Genomic DNA, 21,401 nt, shown 5'->3' with positions numbered 1-21,401 from the left:
TCCCATGATGTCCATCTCCATGCATCTCTCTGAAATACAGGATCTTACTCAATTCCATTAATTTTTCTCCTGCCTTTTCATGTTCCAGTCTCCCTTCTTGTTTGCTGCAACCAGTTCTTCCTTTCCTGAGACCATCTTTTTGACCCCTAGGCCATGAGTTTTCTGGCCTGAATAGTCTACATGCAGATGTGCAATGCGTGATCAGTCTTCTAACAGACAGCTATGTCTCATGTCTCTGTATTAATTGGAGAATTTAGGACATGCTTTTTTGCTTCACCTTGCAAGGTGCACTGTTTTCAAAGTTTAAAAGCATTGCCTACCAGTGGCAGCTAATGAATGACAAGCTTCTGCAAAAGTGCCAACGTTCCTTTTGGGGCATTACCTGCCTCCTTCCTGTTCCCATATATATTTTTCACCTGTGACACAGTGCATGCTAATTTTTTGGAGAGTTTGTAAATTTTTGAAATTTGGAAAGCTTTTTCTAGACACAGTAATATCTAATTCCATAGTTTTAGTAAAAATAGTTGCCTTCTGTATTTTTAAAATATTAGTGGATATTTATTTTTCTTCCTGTCAGGATCACCTCCCTAAGTAGCCCTGCCCTATGTGAGTAAAGAGGCAGTGGTAGAGACAACCTCCCAAAAGCAGACCTTTGATTATTACCTGAGTGCTAATTTCAACTTTCCCAAATACAAAGGAAAGTATTATGATGCATTTTTTTTTTTAATAAAAAGGAAAATAAATTCTTAATATTTGTTTGCCACTAGTGGATGTTGAATGGATTCCATATTTAGACAACTTGCCTTTTAGTACTTTTGCTGGCAATACCTAGGTTTGAGGTATGCCAGAGCTTAATTATAGCAGTTTCACACAGTACAGGGCTAGCTGCTTTTCACTATTTGAAATATCTTAGACTAACCTCAGATTTACAGTATCTTCAGTTCCCTGTGAAAATATCTCCCAATATTGCACCAGAACATGTCTTATTAAAACTGTAATTTTCTAATCATACACATAATTTTACTCATACTTTACTTTTTTTTTCATCCCTGTTTCCACAATTTTTTAAAGATTCCTTAGGATAGATTTTTTTTTACGCATTTTGAAATCTTCCAATTCTTGGAAGGGTTCAGGGCTAGGCTAGATGGGCCCCTGAGGAATGTTATCTAATGAGTGATATCCTTGCCTTTGGTAGGAGGTCTGGAGCTAGATGAGCTTTATAGTACCTTTCAACCCAAGCCAGTCTATGATTTAAGATTTATTTCTCCACAATATTTTGCTAATTAAAATTTGGTGTCTGTTTTTGTGCTAGATACCTTATCAAAATTTTTTTCTAACACTCTTCTCTGAACTACCAAATATAAATTGATTTCAGCACACTCATTAGATACTAATTTAATTAGAATGATGCTGCCCCTTCTATTTTTACAATTTAAAGTTATTAATGTATCAAAATTATCTTAAACTAAAAAACTCATTATTAAACAGATGTAAATGCAGAAATGGTGCCTTATTTGCATCAGTCTCATATTGTGGAATGATTCTTTGATGAAAATGGGTCATTTTATAATGACAGAATTTGTATATCTCAAAGGTTAGTCGTGAAAAGACACTAGTAACTCAATCTGAATCTCCCAAAAATATTGTCTGTACTTTAATGACTTTGTAATTGCTAGAACTCTCTTATGCTACTAGTATTTGTTACTTGCAGACGTGAAGGAATATTTTCACCTACCCATCCACCTTTCCCCTAGGAAGAAGTGTGGGATATAGGTCAAGAGTTCAATAGATTTCTATACAGCAAAAAAATGTTAGTTCAAGTCTCTTCCAACTCCTGACTATGCATAAACAACAGTGAAAGAAATGGAACCATATCCTCCTGTACATTCAAAAGACAGCTCTTAAGTGTGTGAAAAGGAGGCTGTCCAGCCAGTAATGAACATTGAAACAGGATGCTACCCTCAGAGGGCTAGAAAGCTGTCAGGCTGCCCTCCTGCCATGTAAGAACTATGGAATAAGTCAGTCCTTAGCTGCATAAGGAGCTAATATTTATTTGAAAAGTACTTTATAGAATAAAAAATAGTGGGTTTAGTTTATTGTAATGTTAAATATTTTAGGTTAAGACATCCCATTCCTATGCAAATATATGTAAATATATGTAATTCCTGTACAATAACTTTTGCAAAGGCAAGTGATAGAGCCAAATAAGGTTCTGTTACTTGGCTTTGATGAAGACAGTCAGTCAGTCAGTCAGTCAGTCAATTTCTGCCTCTAGAATACAGTATGGATGTCAGGTAGAGACTTCCTTAGGTTGTCTGGTTACCTCCATGCTACTGGGTAAAAGTCAAGAGCTGCAAGTAAGGATGGTGGACACTTACCACTTGTAAGGATGATGGATATTGAGTAAACCCTACTGGGAAACTAGAAGCTAAAAGGGCTAGTGGAGCAGCAGACTACCTTTGCCTCAGAAAACATTTAGAAATTCCTAACAATGTTTAACTAGCTTGGTAGATGCGCTGTTCACTCATGTATACACATTTATATATATGGTACAATTTGCATCAATTGTTACAATATTTAATTACATATTATCCTATAATCTGTTAAAGTGTTAAGAGCAAGCAGATGCCTGGTGTAATTTAGGAAATAGGTGTACAATAAATGCAATGGTGTGAGTATATGTGTTGCCATATAATCTCCAAATCACTCGGTCGTCCCAAAATTGTTCTATAAATGCATATCTTTGTTGTTTGAGTGTTGACTGAAAAAAACTCAAGGCAGGATGTAATCAAGAATATTGCAGAACTCTGGATGAAACAGAATGACATAATCATTTCTGAGACCTGGAAATTTTGGAGCAGTTCTATTGCTACAAAAACTAAAGTTTCACTTAGATTTAAATAAGATCTGTAGTCACATTACATTGTGAAAGATGGACAGAGAAACAAAATGTCAGTACTGGGGACTGTGTGAGGTATTGCTTTTTTTTTCCTTAATCCAACTAATATAGGTTTCTTGTGCTATGATAAGAATGTTTGATCAGTGAAAGCATGTTTTAATGCCTTGAGGTGTAGAAGATGTTTTCTAGACAGACACAAGACAACAAGAATGATAATTTGGACAAGATGTTTCTAAAGGACCAACTACCAGCAAAGTAATCAGCTGCTGGGCAAAGAAAACACTAGGGGAGGAATGACACAAAATAAAGTGACAATATCAACAGAAGACAACAGAGTTGGAGGAAATCCTGTATTACATTGTGCCATCCTGCTAGTGAAGTGTAGACAAAGATATAATCATACTACAATTTGATACAAAGCAAAATAATCTTATATCACTTACTTGAATGCTTAAGGCAATTATGGCTGATTACTGTAACTTATTAATATGTCTGTACTAGTAAGCTCTTAATTGACATTTGACTGTCAATTTAAGGCCAAAACTCAGACTCCCTAAGTAAATAAATGTAATACAAAGTTTATTAAAACCAGCCTCTATCGATTTATAAATTACTTAATTCATACTGAGAACAAAATGCACTAAAATATTTGCAGAAATATGGTACATACATGAAAAAATATATAACTGAATATTCAATTTAAATTCATATGCAACTACATATTTCACTAATAAAATCAAAACTTGAATAGAAAAATACCAAAAGGAGTTTAGTCTTTGTTTTCAATCCGTTGAAATTCAAACATCTCTATCAACAATAGTACTATATATGCATGATGTCTAATTTTTAATGAAAATGACATGATCTGCATGCATGGTCAACATAAAAGACAATTTAGCCCTTTATGTTTATAAGAACACAGAATCACTGGCTGTGGGTGACAGCTAATTTCCTCTAGTCTCTTTATGCCCCGCAGCTATTAATACACACTGATCTTCAAGAATTATTGGAAAAAATTAAACACAAACATAAAAAGAACAAAAAGAAAGCCATCAATTTAAGGCTAATTTCAACAAAATAATTTGAAATGCACTACTACTTTTAAAGAATATACAATATAATGCTGGACTAACAATTTTGTATGAAAAACAGCCTGGTATCACACACACAAAACTATTATAAAGTACAGATGTTCTCGTAGGCTGGGGAAAAAAAAGCTCTCTTTTGGTATATTTAAACAAACCATATGGGATTCATTTTAGTTATTTCAAAGCTTTTTTAGATACTTCTTGTACAAATACTTCAGGCAAATGATATGGGATGTGAAAAAACTCCCTAACATACTTTTATTCCTTGGTATTAAAAAGGTACAAGGCAATAATTTAAGAACTTAATACCAAATGGATTAACTAGAAACCAAAAACCAGTAAAATAAGAAAAAAAAAAGATGTGGAGTAAAATTTTCTTCTGAGTTTTACTGCCTTTGCCAAATCATTTCCTATTTTATTTTAAGTTAAATTAGTGTGGTATATTTCACATCTAAGTTCATTCACTTTTACTTTCCAGTAATCTGTGCTTTCCTCTAGCTGTGCAGAAAGTTCTCCAACATTTTATCCAGTCTGATTTATTTGTTTATCCTTGGTCGTTCAGCATTCCTTCTCAATAGAAATTCCATTTTGCCCTTTGAGGAAACTTTTTGGTTATTTGATTGCAGGATGTGTGTGACAAAGTTGTGATTAGAAGAAAAAGTCTCAAGCAAGTTGATAGCGTTCTGCCCTTGCTCTTTGTATTGAGCTCCAAGATATATATCCTGATTACAATTAGCTACCTGCAGTTCAGATTGCTGACACTGATTTCAAGTTTGAAATTGTGGTTTTGCCTGTGCAAGTTATTCATTTTCTCAAGATTTACACTGAAAATAAACATGAATTATCTATATTGGATATATCTAATATATATGATATAGGACGTGTTGTTGTTGCAGCTTATTTCTGTGGAACAATACAAAAAAGAATGCAATTCTCTTAGGTGGTCTTCAGGGTTCAAGTTTTGTTCCTTAACCCCGCTGAGTGAGCCGGGATTGGTAACCTGGAGAAGAGGTGATTCAGTGGGATTGTTTATCACTGTCTACAGCTACCTGAAAGGAGCTTGTAGTGATGGGTTGGTCATTGCTCTCTTCTCCCAAGAAAAAAGTGATGAGGTGAGAGGAAATGGCATCAATTTGCACCAGGAAAGGTTTAGATGGAATATTAGGGGAAACATCTTCACTGAAAGGTTAGTCAGGCCCTTGAACAGGCTGTCCAAGAGAAGTAGTGGAATCACCAGTCCCGGAAGCATTCAAAAGATTTGTGGATGTAGCCCATGGGAATATGATTTCGAGGTGAGCATGGTGGTGCTGGGTTAAAAGTTGGACTCAAGGATTTTGGAAGTCTTTTTCAACCTTAATGATTCCATGGTTCTACCATTCCATTGCAGTTTCCAATCTTTACTGTGAAACTCCAGTAAACTTCACAATCACTGCATGAAGTGATTTTACTAGATGGATATGTTTAGTCAAGGGTGTCATACATAAGCTCTGTAGCCAATTTGATAATGGTCTAAAGTCCAATATGTAGATTTTGGGGTGGAATAACATAGTGATCTTTTCCACATCAAAGACAAAATAAATGCATTATTTTACTGAAGAAACCACAGAAGAAAAGAATTGTTTGGTTTTAAAGATTGGTAGCAGGAGATAGAGTTCATGTTTCCAAACGAATTGCACCCAATTTTTTTTTTATGTCAAATGGTTATTTGACATCTACATACAATTAGTGCTACTTTTGGCATAATTTCTAGTGAAGAGTTGACCTTGTCCCACAGTCCATAATTATGAAACTGTTACTATCTGTCTTTCCAAGCAGGATCTCATGATTAAATGACTCAGCAAACGCAAGCTGCCTTAGCAAAAGATGGTTGGTCATTTGCTAGTGGGATGAAAGACAATGAAAACCTTGTTTAGTATACTTAGCAGAATGGCAGTTTAATCATATATATGATTGGTATATGATTGGTAAGCATTTGCATTCTATTCAGACTGAATATTAACATAGGTGAATAATTCTCACTAATTTCACTGCAGATAATTGGAAATTATCTGAAAGAGCATGGCTTCTGAAAAGGAAGTGCCAACATGGTGACGCGCTTAAGTTCTGAGGATGAGAATGCTTGGAGATTCAGAATTTATATGAATTGGGACACTCAGTGTTCCAAAGAATACACTCTGAGCTCTTACAATGGCAATATTGCATGTTGAGTAATTAAATTTTTAAATTTTCTTAAGACTTAATGACACTTTTTTTCTGGTTCAATTTAATGTGAAACTTTGCTTGTTTGATCATATTCTAGATGAGCCTAGTATATATAATCTTAAATTGGTAATGGTATAGATTTCTGTGGATTGGATACTTTCTATTAGCAGTCACTCAAATTGCTAGATTTAACATTGTCATTAGTGATAATTATGATTCATTTTGCTACATGAGAAAACTGGAATAAAATACGATGAATCACACCTTTGCAATGACATGACATAATCTGTTGGCAAAAATACGGCACATAGTTTAAACTAGTTTAATTTTTATTCGTTGTGCTAATCCTCAACATTTCAATCAACTTAATAACAATAATTTTTGGCTCAGCCCACCTATTTCCAAAAATAAATACTTATATTAAAGGTATGTAATCCCATTTCCAGAAACATTTATAGAATGTCCATGTAACCATGCTGGTCAGAAAAGGGCAGTTACTTCTCTCATTTCACTTAACACATTTTATTTGCAAATAAACATTGAAAATATGTCCTTTTTAACACCTCTTTACATTTTTGTATCCTGGCTGTGTTGTCTTGACTGCTGAGATTTTTTAAAGGAAAGAAAAAAATTAAGTCACAGTACCATGGCCCCATACCAAAAACATATTGCTGTGCATTCAATTGCAATATTTCTCCTGAGGCCAAAACACTATTTTCACTAAGAATAATGGTATGCAAAATAACAGGAAACATACTGTGAATAATGTCTTACATATGGAACCCTTGGTACTGTTAGTAAAACATTGGTTATGTGCATGCAAAATTAAATGGCTATGAAGAAGAGACAACATAATAGTTTGTGGATTTATGATGTATTAGCTAATCACTATTTTATTTTATTTTAAACACTAATATTTATACTTTAAAAATATTTCTAAAATTATTGCATATACCCCTACTGTTACATAAGGCAAAATGAAGTTAAAAGTAATTTTAAAAAAACTCCAATACTTGCAAAGTGAATTTAAGGAAAGTACAGATGAGCAAATACCGATTTGACAGCGATGCTGGACTTCACCTTGAGTTCTTCCAAAAACTAGATAGGTCAAAATGGTCAAGCTTTTTATTAACCTATCATAATGGATTATTAGTTTGGTTTGACTCAAAAATGCAAGGACTTACCTTTCATCCTAAAATTTCTACTGCTCTTATATCTGACACACCTTTCTGTTGAAGTGGTTTCTGTAAGGTCACTGCCAAAATGTGAGGAATCCTGCTCTCTGAACTGCCCTCCCTCTCAAATTCTGGCTGAGGTATCATCAAATACTATCATCAAATTTTTGGATACCATAACTCATCCTAAACACTAAGTCTTTATATGTAAATAGAAAAATGACTTCTGAAAACATTGGTGCTTCCAAGGTTCATCATTGCTTCACTGCCTTTTGGACAGAAATAACATAGCTCCATGGAACCCACAAGTCTCTTTATCAAAGACTGAGCTGTCTGGTTGCATATAACATAAAAACAACCACAGTTTCAGATTTCCAGGAGAATTTTTGAAAATTTTCTGGCAATTGAATAATCTAAGAGGAATGAGTTTATAAAATCAGGCAATCATAGAATGGGTTGAGAGGGAACCTTAAAGATATCTGACTAGTCCAATCCCTCTGCTGTAGAAAGGGACATCTTTCACTAGATCAGGTTGCTCAGACTCCTAAAGCTCCTGATTTTAATGCACTGACAAATTCTTTTGTCAGAAGAACCTGTTCTAGTTTTGCCCTACCTCATCAGAAAAACCTTTTTGCTTGTGTCCAACTAAACCTGACCTCTTTCAGTACAAAACCATTGTTCCTTGTTCTGTCACTACAGGCCCCAGTATAAAATCTCCCTCTGGCTTACTCGTAAACCCTCTTTACAAATTGGAAGCCACAATAAGGTGTCCCTGGAGCCTTCTGTCCTCCAGATTAAACCACCCCAACTCTCTCAGCCTGTCTTCACAGCAGAGGTGTTTCAGTTCCCTGATCATTTTCATCAACTCCATCAGGACCCCCTCTAACAGATCCATGCCTTTCTTTCATTGCGCCCCCCAGAATTTGATGCAATACTCCAGGTGGGGTCTTATGAGAGATGGAAGAATCACCTCTATCAGCCTGCTGGTCATGGCTTCTTTTGATGCAGCCCAGAATATGTTTGGTTTTCTGGGTGGCAAGAGCACATCGCCAGCTTAGGTCCAATTTTTCACCCACCAGAATCAAGTATCATCTCTGCAGGACTACTCACTATGAATTCAGTCCCCAGACTGTATTGATTATTCACTTACAGAAGTCCACGTAGACAACATCTGCAGCTCTCCCCATCATCATCTTCCCAGAGATGAACTCACTCCATATTGGAAGACCACCAGACTGTTGTGGCACATAGTGCCCATGGTGCAGCAGTGTTGTCTGTCTCTATGCATCTCTCTTTCACATATATTTTGACATAACTTTCAGGAGGGCTTCATGATCTTCCCAGTTGTAGAGCTAAGACAGACTCATTGCTCAGCCAGGGTGAACTTTTTTTAAAAGTAGGTGTGACTTTTCCTTTTTCTCCAGCCACTTGGGACTTTCTCTGATTGCCACTTTTTTTTCTGTATGATCAAGAGTGGTTTGGCAACCACAGCACCACTTAAGCAACACTACCTGACCATTATCACAGATATCTTCACACGTTTTAGACACCTACCCTTCTGGTATATGAGCTACAGATGCACATGATTACCTTTCAGTAAGGATTTTAGTATGAATAGCTAAACTATATCTAGAAAAAAATATAATCAGAAAGTTATACTGTGTTGGCTGTCATATCAGACTGATACTTGCTATTTTTCCTAGATTCTTTTCTCACCAGTCACACTAAAATGATTGCACAAAGTCACAGGTTTGTGCTTTATTGGTAAAATCAAAACAGTTATTTTCTTGAGATTTCTTAACACTTCCTTGCAAAAACAGTGTCATCTCTTCTGGAAATATCACTCTGAAAAAACTCACAGGTCTGCTTCCCTAAGGATGCACTTTATACATTTTACACCTTCTACACATTCTTTAACCATATTGGTCAATGCCTTTGGCATGATTGTTATCGGCTGCAGAAATAACTTCTGACAATCTTACATCAGAATTTACCATAATATCACCACAGTTACACTGCTATCACCATTTAATACACACTCATTACAAAGGAGAATTTTTGACAAATAATCCAAATGTTCTAATTTAAGAAATATTTTATCTTTGTTTTTTCTTTTCCTCTTTACACAAGCAAATAAGATCACAATAACCTTTTAGTACCAAGCGTGACTTCTATATTTAAGCACATGAATAATGCCATCTACTTTTGTCAAGAAAACTTGGCATAAATTTTCCTTTCTTGTATTTCTGTAGAACCCAAACCTTGAGAAATTAAATAACTGAATTAGAAAATAAATTCTTTCTGGACAGATTCTGGAAGTATGCTATCTTGTGTGTCTTTTCATTGTAATTCACATGCTGTATCCTGGTACTGTGAAACCTCAAATATATGAAACTACTCATCAAAGAAGAGGTCATTCTTAAAGAGGAAAGAGAGCATCAAATGCACAGTCACAAAAAATTACTCACAAAGGTACCCAAAACAATCAAGAGAAGAGTCAGAAGACAAAACAAGATACTTATTCTTCAGTTTGCTGTTATCATTATGGTATTTTATCATAAAGTCGGATTGTGAAGAACTGAACCAAAAAGAGCTTTATTTCACTCTTGTTCTGTATGAAATGGCTAGGACCCTAGGAACATTTACAGAAGAATAGTTAATTTTAAAGACAGTGCGCTCAATTTTCAAATAGCTTTCAAACTAGACTTTTCCCTTTCTAGGTATGTGAAAGACCACAATAAATGCTCAATTTTATGTAAAGAAAAAATTATTATGTTTATTATTAAAATTTTATTATTATTTCATTGAAATTATTAACTTGTTATTGTCTCAACCTATGAAGTTTATCTTTTTTTTATAATCTTCCTCTCCACAGGGGGAGATTTGGAGGGAGCAGTGAGAGAGAGGCTATATGGTACTTAGCTGCTGGCTGGGGTTAAAACACAGCTGGGAATTTGGCTGTGAAACAGAGGCTATATTAGCTCTTGGGCATCAAGGAGGTGGAGCTGCAAAGACTGACCATTTTACTTAATGCTTTAGTTATGAAAAAAACTAGCTGTGATGTAGGATTCTGGCTTGTCTTTTTGACAAATCTGATCCCAGGTCAATGCTGCAGTCATGCGGACATGGGGTACAAGAAAGGGTAGATATCTGCCTCTTTGTTTCACTAAGTTCTTTAAATATAGGCCTAAATCACCACTCTTTTGTCTTTGTCCAAATGACTATTTTAATGTGATTAAAAAAGCCAACAATGTAATAAGAGGCCTAACTGGGACTCTTAACCCATCTGGCTAAGAGGCTGCTGCACATCTGCTTTCTTACTCCTCCTTTCAGAGGAATGGATAGAAGAAAATAGGGGAAAAAATAATAATAAAGCTCATGAAAAGGAATAAAGACAGGGAGGTAACTTACCAAATGTTGTTATGGGCAACCAAACTTGATCTGAGGAAAACTAATTTGTTGCCAATTTAAATAAATTTGTATAGTGAGAATCATAAGCAAAAACAAAACATGAAAACCATATCTTTTCTTCCACTTTCGCAGCCTCAGCTTCTCTGGACTCCTTATCTTACACTAAGTGGCCCAAGAGAAGTGGGAAATAGGGAGTTGCAGTCAGTCCATAACATCTCTGCTGCTTCTTTGCTTTCACTGTGCCTGTACTCTGAAATGGGATCTCTATCAGGATCAATTCTTCAGTAATGAACACCTGTTCTGGCATTGGGTCTTCTACAGTCTGGAGTGTAGGTATCTGTTCCCCTATGAAAGTCCATTTTCTCCTCCTCCTTTTCTCACTTTGGTTTTACCTCTTCTGTTTCTTACTCTTTTGCTTGCCCCTTTCGTGTACCTTTGTGGGATTTTTGCTCTTCCTTAAATATGTGTTCTCACAGATACTGCCATCCCAGCTGAGGGGTTCAGCTGTGCTCTGTGGTGAGTGAATTGGAGCTGGCTGAATATCCAGCACAGAACAAACCCTGAGTTCCCACCACAGAGGCCATCCCTGAACCCCTCTGCTGCAAACACCCTGACTCCTATGCCTGACACAAATGCAAACTCAAATCTCTTCTTACAGGATAGGACTGCATACTCTAAGAAACAAACGAACAAAATGGAGAAAAGGAAATGTTAAAAGGTTCCTCCCCTTATGTTAATGTTAAATGTTAAAAGGTTCAAGGCTGTGAATTTCAATTGAGAAAAGATTTTCCTCGAACTACAGAGGTTAGACACCATATACTCTCTTTTGTGTGTCCTGTCTGCATGTGCATATTTTTTCTTATGCACTCTGAGCATGCTAGATCCACGTAGATCACATGAACCTTAAAGTGCATATGATCCTGACACTGGAAGGAGATTTATAAGGCAACATGACAGTACAAATTCCAAGCATACTTGATTGAAACTATATGACTGGAGAGTTTTTAAGATTCTTTGGGGCACTTCTCATTTCTGTCAGGCTGCATTTCTGCCCCTCTACATTTCTGAATGAGCACCTCAGTATTTGCTTCCTGTAGAAGATATCACATCCTGAATGACATGTGCCAAGTTTCACTAGTGATGCTCATGCAGCAGGGTGATGTGAGACTGACAGCATTGCCTGCCCATGCAGGTTTAGTCTTTGTCCTCTCTCACATTATGACTTCCCCCTCTGCTTTGTTCAAGGTGGGATCTCATTCCTTGCTCTTAGAAGTCTAGTTCTCCAAGTTCACCCAGCAGGGATGTGACTGCAGCAGCACAACACTGCTTCCACACCAGGGCTTTGGTGACCTTGAAACCTTCTCTCTTTTCCATACTGTTAATGTATTTTCTGTCCTGACATCTCAAGAAGAAAATCAAAGCAGTATCTTTTCCCTGTCAGAGTTAGGAAGAACCCGTTCTGCTTTGAATTCATATATTCTTTCAAACTTAGCAGGTCACTATAATTTAAAACTCCTTGTCATATTTTATGGATGATGTGTTTTAAAAATATTCCATGCATGAATATCTCAACTAACTTGAAAAAAATTTCCTGGTTTTACTTCTTCAGAGAGACTAAACATGATACCAAAAATACACAACAGATATGACATCCTTTTGTTTATTTCAGCCTTACCACTTCCTTTACTATCTTTCTGAATATTAGAATGTTTTTTATGTACAAATGTTCACAGGTGCTTACAGTCCAACTTGTATTTTATCATGCTAATTATGATTGTTGATCACAATGTAGCTTTCACCATAGATTTCACATGGCTTTCTCTAGAAAATTGGAGGTTACATTCTAAGCTTTTTAAGAGTATGTTGTCTTTTAAACAAGTGCAATTTGGAGAAGTGGGTGTGTCTTTCTTCTGTGCTGTGACTAAAAGAGCTGTTTACTTACTCAAGCAAGATTGTTTCTGAAAGAAGACATTACTTTTTTTAATGGTAAAATACTGTAGTGAAAAGATCAATGTATGCTAACAGCAAGTACACCCTTAATTACAAAGTGGTGCAACCTAGCCAAGATTATACATATTGTATGAATGAGTACTTTTCTAGATTCTAGAAAAATAGCATCTAACATTAAGATTCACAGGATTGAATGTCACTGGACTAAAGGAACAGATTTGCCTGGCAATAACACCATGAATCAAAGCAATGAGAACAAGTTTCGGTAAAGGCCAAGGTAGGTTGGCCTCTTACTCAAAATGCCATATGTCATAAAATTAAACCTGCCTATGGCCAGTTTAAGTGATAAAAGAGTACAACTTACAAAATAATAAAAGCTTTAGAAAATAAAAAAGGGATATTATATCCATTGACACTGGATAGTAGAATAAAACAAAGATTAGAAAGGGAGTAATTACACTAATTACACTTGTAACTATCCCTGAGTGGCCGTCCATGTATGTGGGAAATCATTTATTACATAACTTGAACTTAGTCTTAGGGGACTCATGAGTAGAATTCCCATGTTGGCTGTGATGACTGACAATGAGAGGCATCCTTGTGAGGGACTAGATTTGATGACCCAGTACCTACTTACATTTCAGGCTTTGGAGGACTGGTCTCCCAGATAAGGATGGATTTCAGCCAATGTCATTACTGGGTTCATGAAAGGTGTCACAGAGATGAGAAAGAGTTTTCTGTGTATTCACAGAACAGTGACATGATGGTCAACTGCAACTTCTAAACATAAGGCAATGCTGCCCTGAAGTGACTCTGGGGACAAGAAGATGTTTCTCCCTTCCTGTCTATTCAGCAATGGTTTTGGCATTGCTGCTTTTACCATAGTAAATAAACACCTACCAAGGAGCCGGTTTTTGAAATAAAGTGTTTGTCTAAAAATGTGCACTGTCAATAATTGCAGTTACCTCTTTGGTTTTTTTTTTTTTTTACTTTTATTCTAGATATTTAAGTGTATTCTTAGAACTTTTTATAGTTCTTGAGACATTGCATGCTATTCAAGGCGCTTTTCACAGTCAAATGATGAACAGCTGAAAAAAGATTTCTAAAGTAAATACTTGCACATCCTTAAATATAATAGCAGTGCCAGCTACAGATATTGTACTCAAGAGAAAGCAATCTTCTGTTCTTGTAGATACTAATTAAGCTGTAGTGTTCATGGGATGGTAAATATCAGCGACCTCTTTTGTTCTTTTCTTTTGTTTAAGTCTTAAAATGCAGATTATGACAGGGTAGTTTAGTTCTCACTCTTCTGGCCATTTTCTTATCATTATTATGCAATATAATAAGATATTTCATTATTATTTAGTCTGAAACTTTTGCTAAGAAGTTGCCGAAATTACCTCGAAATTTATACTTGAGTTACTGGACTCATTATTTCAAACATCTTGGTCTGAATCAATATCAGTAATGATTCATTCTTTTGATTAAGAAGTGACTCCATCTGTAGATGTCAGATAATTACTGAGATGACCTATAATGAGAACATTTCACAACTCTGACTTAAATTTCTTATTCCCTCAACAGCATAATGACTTCCTCCTAGATCTTTTTATAGTGTGTCTATGCTCCTGGGGTTTCTTTTCATGATCAGTCACTATCAGTGGTTGCTTCTATCATCTTTTTTTTAGTCAAAGAAAAATAGTGGCTCCATATAAAAAAAAAAAAAAAGTGTTTTTACTAGGATTATATTCTATATTTTTTCTTTTCCTGGTATTACCAAATTTTGTTCTAAAAGCTCTGTTATACTACTGAGTGTTTAAAGCTGACATGGACTGCAATGGTAAGAGATGATAGAAGATAGTCTTTGTTATTCATTTAAGTAGTCTAAGGGGAATCAATGTGTTTTTAAATATAAAATATTAAGATTAGAAATGCAAGATATTCTTTTGATCCCAACAGCTGGGAATATGGTATTTAAAAGTTTGTAAGAAGAAATGATAACTTTCACTGTGGGGCTTGCTGCAGTACTTGAAATTCATTGCTATAGCAAAATACAAAGAGTACTTTGTAGTTAAGTCATACATTCTTTGTTATTTCTTTTGATTCTTTTGTGAACCATTTCCAGGGAATAGAAAAATTACATCAACATCAGACTCTGCCTTTTGACTCAAAACATACCATTTTTTACTCATATATATTCACAAATATTTGATATTTTTTCTAATATAGTCATGTAAATAGATTGTGACTATATGCTTTTACTAACAGTCTCTGGTCTCTGCTCTCCTTCTCACTATTTTTATGTGTTGATTTAACAAATGTATTGATTCAATATTGGCCTTTAATTTGGTTAGTATGTCATCCATGGCTGCCAGCTTCTCTGCCAAGAGATTCTCCCGTGAATTCCTAATGCCAAAAAAAAAGCTACTTTTTTTGAGTTCATACTGAAAACCAATAGGTCAAATATATGTTACATATTTAAAATACAACTATTCAGACAAGCAGTGTAAGGGAATATAGTCCCTACTGATGAGTGCATTTTTTTCTGAGTGAAAGAAACTTCAAGCTCATTAATTACTACCACTTCATTCTTTTCCCAGGATTTACATTCCTGTTATGTGACTGGACTTGCTTAAGCAGTTGGAAATAATGAAGGCCAAAATGACAGGCTTATTTCCCAGCTTCCTTTTATAGTAAAGTGAAAGAAATTTTGTCTAACAATAGACCTTGAGTACAGCAGGTCAAAAGCTTCAAATATATTTCTATCACAAAATATCTTTAACTGTACATTTACTGCATCAATAGACATGTGCTGTATTAGTATCAAAAAATGGAATCATTATCCCTTCCTGATGTACATATCAATTTTAGACTTTACATTAAAAATACATGCATGAATAAGACCAGCAAGAACACTAATGGATGAAACCCATCTAACTTAGTAGACCTGATCTCACTGAACTGGGAAAGAAATCCTAACTGATGACTACCCCTTTTGTAATGGGTTTTGAGTGTGTGTGTGTGTGGGTGGGTGTGTGTGCGTGCGTGCACATGTGCTTTTGATGACAGGAAAAAGAAATAGAACAATGATGAACGAAGAGGAACAACCCAGGTAGATATCAGTGATTGATTGAAATGGTAAAAATCATCAAATATTCACAATAAGAATTGGAGCTTTTTGCAATGATGTCACAGTCTGGTGGGTCCTCAACTACTAGATTCTATACTTTTGCTGTGTTGCTCCATATCAGAAATCACTTGCCCATTGTGTATTGTCTAAGCTGCCAACAGATTCATAATAGTGAGAATATCAGAAGTGCAAAGAAATCAGATGTTTAAGTAGATGGATGAGGCAAAATTTGATGTCTAGAATGACAAGGTCTTAATAAAATAAATCTAATATAATACTAAATCTTAAATTTTTTAGAACACATTTCACTTTTTTTAATCTGGATAATGGGATAAATTATTTCATTTTCTGTGAAAATGAACATCCAATAAAGTAAATGGTTGGTTTTGATTAATTTCTTTCCATTGCAAAGAAATTACCAGTACCTTTCACAAGTATCCCCCTGTGTGTTTGTTGGTATCTTGCTGAGAAAAAATTTTCAGCTTCCAAGACAGAATAATTTTTAAGGAGATTCTCATACATGTCAATTATTACAGAGTACACTAATTGTTGCCAACATTAATTGGTTCATTTCTCTTAAGATTTGCTTATTTGAAATTGACCTAGATTTTATTGAGAGATCAGCATTTTAAGAATTTTTACCACAAGATATTTGCAGATCTGGCAAATTACACTGGTGATTTGAACTCTGAGAAACAGCTAAGTGTTTCTCAGTATCATAATGGAAATTCTGTTTAAAATGAGAACATGAACTTCACTATTTTTCTCCCATGAAAAAGTATCTATAAGAACACATAAACTTCTCTTTATGTTTTTAATTTATCATCTTGCACTATGGACCTCCAGATTAACGGCATTATTGCATCCTGCATAGTGTGTCTCTAAAAGCTGAACATTATATCTCATAGAAAGAGTTTAGACTGCACTATCACACATGCTGATGTTGTTTGGCCTTCTTTATAAACACATACTTCCATGTTTGCCTCATAGAAAACACAAAACTTTTGCTCCTTCCTTCTGTTTTGAAATAACCAAGTCAGGCAATTTCTTTGCAATTGCAATTTCAGGCAATTCAGGAATGTCAGGCAATTTCTTTGCAATTTATGCACCTTGATGTTTAATGTAACTACGTAAAAAAAAAAAATATCCCAATCCATGTATGTAAGATGTTAATGAAGTAGTAGCTTTAGCAGGAATAATTCAGCTTTCCTGGAAGAAATGAATGAATGAAATTGCAGCCAAATTCTGTGCTTCTGTGACCTACTGCTGAGAAAATTATGCTCTTCAGATAGGTATGACTAATTTTTAGAGTTCAGAAGATTCTTGTGTTTTTCAATTTTAATTACAGAGAAATTTATGCATCAATTTTTTAAAAACAAAAAATACTTTTAGAATGAGAACAAAATGTGTTTCTTTTTCAGTCAAAAAATAATTTAAAAAAAACAATTGAGCCATAAAAAATCCTTCCACAATTTGACCACTAATTTATTAGGCACTCTCCATTTGTCTTGATACAATAAATATCTAATTTTCTCTTGATGCAATCAGTGTAAGGTTTTCAAGTAATTTTCTCATGCACTTTTGAACAGATCACCTGGCTTCCCACCCCTTTATTCATTTTTTGCAGCTACTTACTGTTTAAAATTTAAGATCAAAATAAATGATGTTGAAAAGATGATAACAACTTGACACTGAAATACTTCCTCCTCTCTGCAAGTGAGTCATTTTTCCTTTCATTAAATCTCAGGTAGGTAAGAGTAACTCTTGAAACAGCTACAACATTCTCTTTAAATAACGATGAATAATTTAAAGCTTAAAACTTCAGGCCTTGAAGGTTTTGATATAGAAATTTAGTAACTCAAGAAGAAGAATATCCCAGTTTCCCAATGAAACCTAGTATATCCTGCCACAGTTGCCAAAGTCAAACATATCAGGCTGAACTGAGTATTTCCATGTTTTTTTTGGAAGTTTGTATATTCAAACAACATATAAAGAAATGCAAGAAATAGTCTCGATAGATTTTCAGTCATTTTCTCTGCATCTGTTCACAAAGTAGTTGTCAAACATAAAATGTCTAACTCGTTTTAATGTTTCATTTGCACAACGAATTATTTCCATTTTAGCAAAAGAATTGTAAGATTAGAAATATCAAATTAGGTGGTCCAGATTATAATCTCCTAATAAGAACCTTTGCCATAGTATTTAAAACTGTCAATAAAAAAATCACCATGTTCTGAACAACTTTCAAAACAGAGAATAAAGGCTGTTTCCATCATCCTATCCCAGCCCCTGTACCATGCTCAGTGAGGTCAGTTGACTACCTAGCAGAGACCATTTTTGAAACAATCTCATGTCTTCAGAAGGAATTCAGATCCTTCTGTTGAATCTCATATGAAAATGATCTGGTCTTCTAAATCTTCCTGTTAAATCATAATCTGCCTAATTGTTTGCCACTTTCTATCCTCTCTCTCTCTCTTTTTGCCCTCTCTTTTCATTTGCTGATGAAAAGACTTTGGCCTTTTAAAAACATATAATGCATGGATTGCTCTCTTTGCAGTTTTTAGGCCATACTGGGTAAAGCCATTATAAGTGTAAAGCCCAGTGGGAGTTAAAGTGAACAAAACAGAGGAAATATGTACTGCTTTTTTAACAATGAACGAAATAAAATTTCAGATTTACTTTGTGATGTTAATAATGATTTTTTCAATTGTAATAGTCAATTGCAAAGACAAAGGTAAATGATGAAACAAAAAATGTAAGATTTTGCATATAGATTCTGCTGAAATAGAAAGTAATGTTTTGTTGAAATATGTTCTATTATCAACTATCAACAGAGAATTGTTTCAACACTCTCTATGACATGGCATGCAACTGGAAGAGCACTTTGTCACTATCATGGTACCCAAGAGTTAAAAGTTAATTTAAATATAGAAGGTTAAATTATTTGGTCACATTCACAAGAGTGTACATAGAGACTGCTCAGTTTATGGAATTGTGACAGCAGTGCCCTGAGAAAGTTGACAATTAATGAGATGACTGAGTTTAAAAAGTAAAACTACAGAAAAATAGATGTCTAAGAAGTTTTCTTTTTCTCAGTCTTTGGTATCTATCTGTAGATACTTGCATAAGCTATATTTATGGATAAGCTTCATGAACTTCAGCACTAGTTTTTCTCTTTTCAGACAAGTACTGTTTCTGTCTTTGAATTAAGCCAAAAATGAGGTTTTGCCTTCCTCTTGCATACTAATACAGGGTCTAGATTGTTGGCCCAAGTAAGTGGCAGTGAAGAGTTCTAATTTTTTTTTCATTCTGAGGGGTTTCAAATGATATCTTAAAGTTCTGCAGCTGCATATACTAAACATCAAAAAAAATTTAGTTCGGGACTGTGCTACACTGCTTGATTCTTCTGTTTCAGTCAATGTGTAAATGATGTAAGATTCAGAGAGAAGGTGTGCCAGCAAGTAACAGCATGAACACTGCACCTGCAAGAGAACCTTGCCTGACTGGGGAGAATCCAGGCCTTGCTCTCGCTACTACAGAAAAATTTTGCATTAGCAAGTCCCTGGCTTGAACACTCTCATTCTACATTAGGCACATGGTGAGCAAATCTACGTGACTAGAGACTAGGCACAGGCAAACTTGTTCACAAATCCTTCATAGTCTTATCTGGAAATCAGGATTTGAATCATCTTGCTCAGTAGCATGGTAAAGTCTTTGAACATGTTACAGAGATACAGATCTCAGGGCCATAAGCATGTTTTAAAATTGGAATTCAAAGAGATCAGTCTACTTTTAAATGCTTGCCAGAGTGTTTGCGACAATGTTAAGTGTTGGAATTTGAGTAAAAGTAAATTTTAGGAGTCTGCACCATACGGGGACTAAAACGCAAAACTGAGAATTTAAGACATTTAAATCAAAGGATGTTTTTGAGATGGTAATGTCTGAATTTACTGAATTCACAACTTCAGTGAATGTCTAAGAAGTATTAACTATGTCTAGTCTACAGTCTCACATGTAAATAAACACTGTACAATAGCTTAAACTTTGAATAGGTATTAGTTTGGGAACTTTGCTGGCCAATACAGCAAAAAGTATCAGATTCTCTGAAGTTATCCCATTTTAGCTATATAGATCTGCCAAAGAGAAAGGAAAATATCTTGTATATCGGTGAGGAAAAAACATATTTATGAATAACATTTGAAGAAACACGGCATGCACAGCACTATACATGTTCAGCTATGTTGGTATTCACACACCAGGCACCTGCAGATAAATACCTACATAATGCCCATCGAGACAAGAAAAACTATTAAGGTGTATATATAAACAGATTTATGACTGATGTTATTCACAAATGAATTAAAATGAAAAATCTATGGAAAACCAAATATTAACTTAAGAGAAAGTGTCTTCTGAGAAGACAAAGAAGCTTCATAGGTGAAGAAGAGAGAAGAGAGACAAATTTCATACTCTGTATTAAATGCCCAGCTTGTCAAGAAGGGAGTTGTTACTCCTGTCCATGTATTTCTGTATTTCTGTGATTAGTAGATTGAAATAAACAAAACCAAAACAAACAAATTAAAATAAATATTAATTAAAATGTTGGAATTTTTAATAGAAAGATATTATATATTATTAATTAAAATAAATTGGAATTTTCAATAGAAAGGTATTATATATCTTTTTAAATAAAGTAAACTATGAAACATTTTCTCTTACATTCCTTTCTCCCCCTGCAGACTTGTTCATATTTTCTGCAGGGACAAAAGACAGAACTAACCACATTTAAGACCTTAAAGTAATTATGAGTCACTACAGTGAATGCTGTATTTAGCATAAGGAAAGCAATGCATTTAAGTGTGTGAGAAACTTCTGTAATTGTAAGTGCAGGGCCTAAAAAGTCCCTGTGAAATTCTACAGCTGACTAGCAAAATGGTGTATCTAGTCTTTTGTAAAAAGTTCAAATATATCATTACATAGCTGCATAGCTTTATACTCCAGGGATGAAATCCATTTTACCAAGTGCTATATGATCCACAGTCTAATTGCTTGACAAAGATAAACTTGTAAAAAAAAAAAAAAAGCCCAAACTTTTAGATAAGTTAAATAACACCACCAACCAGATCCTCTGCCATCTGTCTTCCCCATGATGTGTTTAAAACACTCATCTTCAGGAATGTGGGCATGTGAAGAGTGAGTGGAATTACTCCACTTGGTGCAGCATCACATAATCCAGTGATGTTGCTGGAGAAACTCAGTTCATGCTCCTTTTTTTCTAATCAGTGTCTGCTATCATCTTTATTTATAAAATTTGATTGAAGGCTCAACACCAACCACCCAGCTGGTCACCACCATTACAGATGAATGCAGCCAAGAAATCATGTGCTAAAAATACCAAATATTTCTTACCAGTATGTCACTGTTGCAAAGGCATCTATTACACTCATTTAGCATGCAGCCACTCTCTAGCGATGTAGAATCGCACTCATCGTTTCTTCAAGGAATGAAGTTTGGGTAGCCTGTCTGTCACTAAGGAAATCTTAATT

Source organism: Zonotrichia leucophrys, chromosome 2 (genome assembly GCF_028769735.1).
Source record: "Zonotrichia leucophrys gambelii isolate GWCS_2022_RI chromosome 2, RI_Zleu_2.0, whole genome shotgun sequence".
NCBI classification, from domain to species: Eukaryota; Metazoa; Chordata; class Aves; order Passeriformes; family Passerellidae; genus Zonotrichia; species Zonotrichia leucophrys.
Note: the sequence above shows the minus strand (reverse complement) of the source record.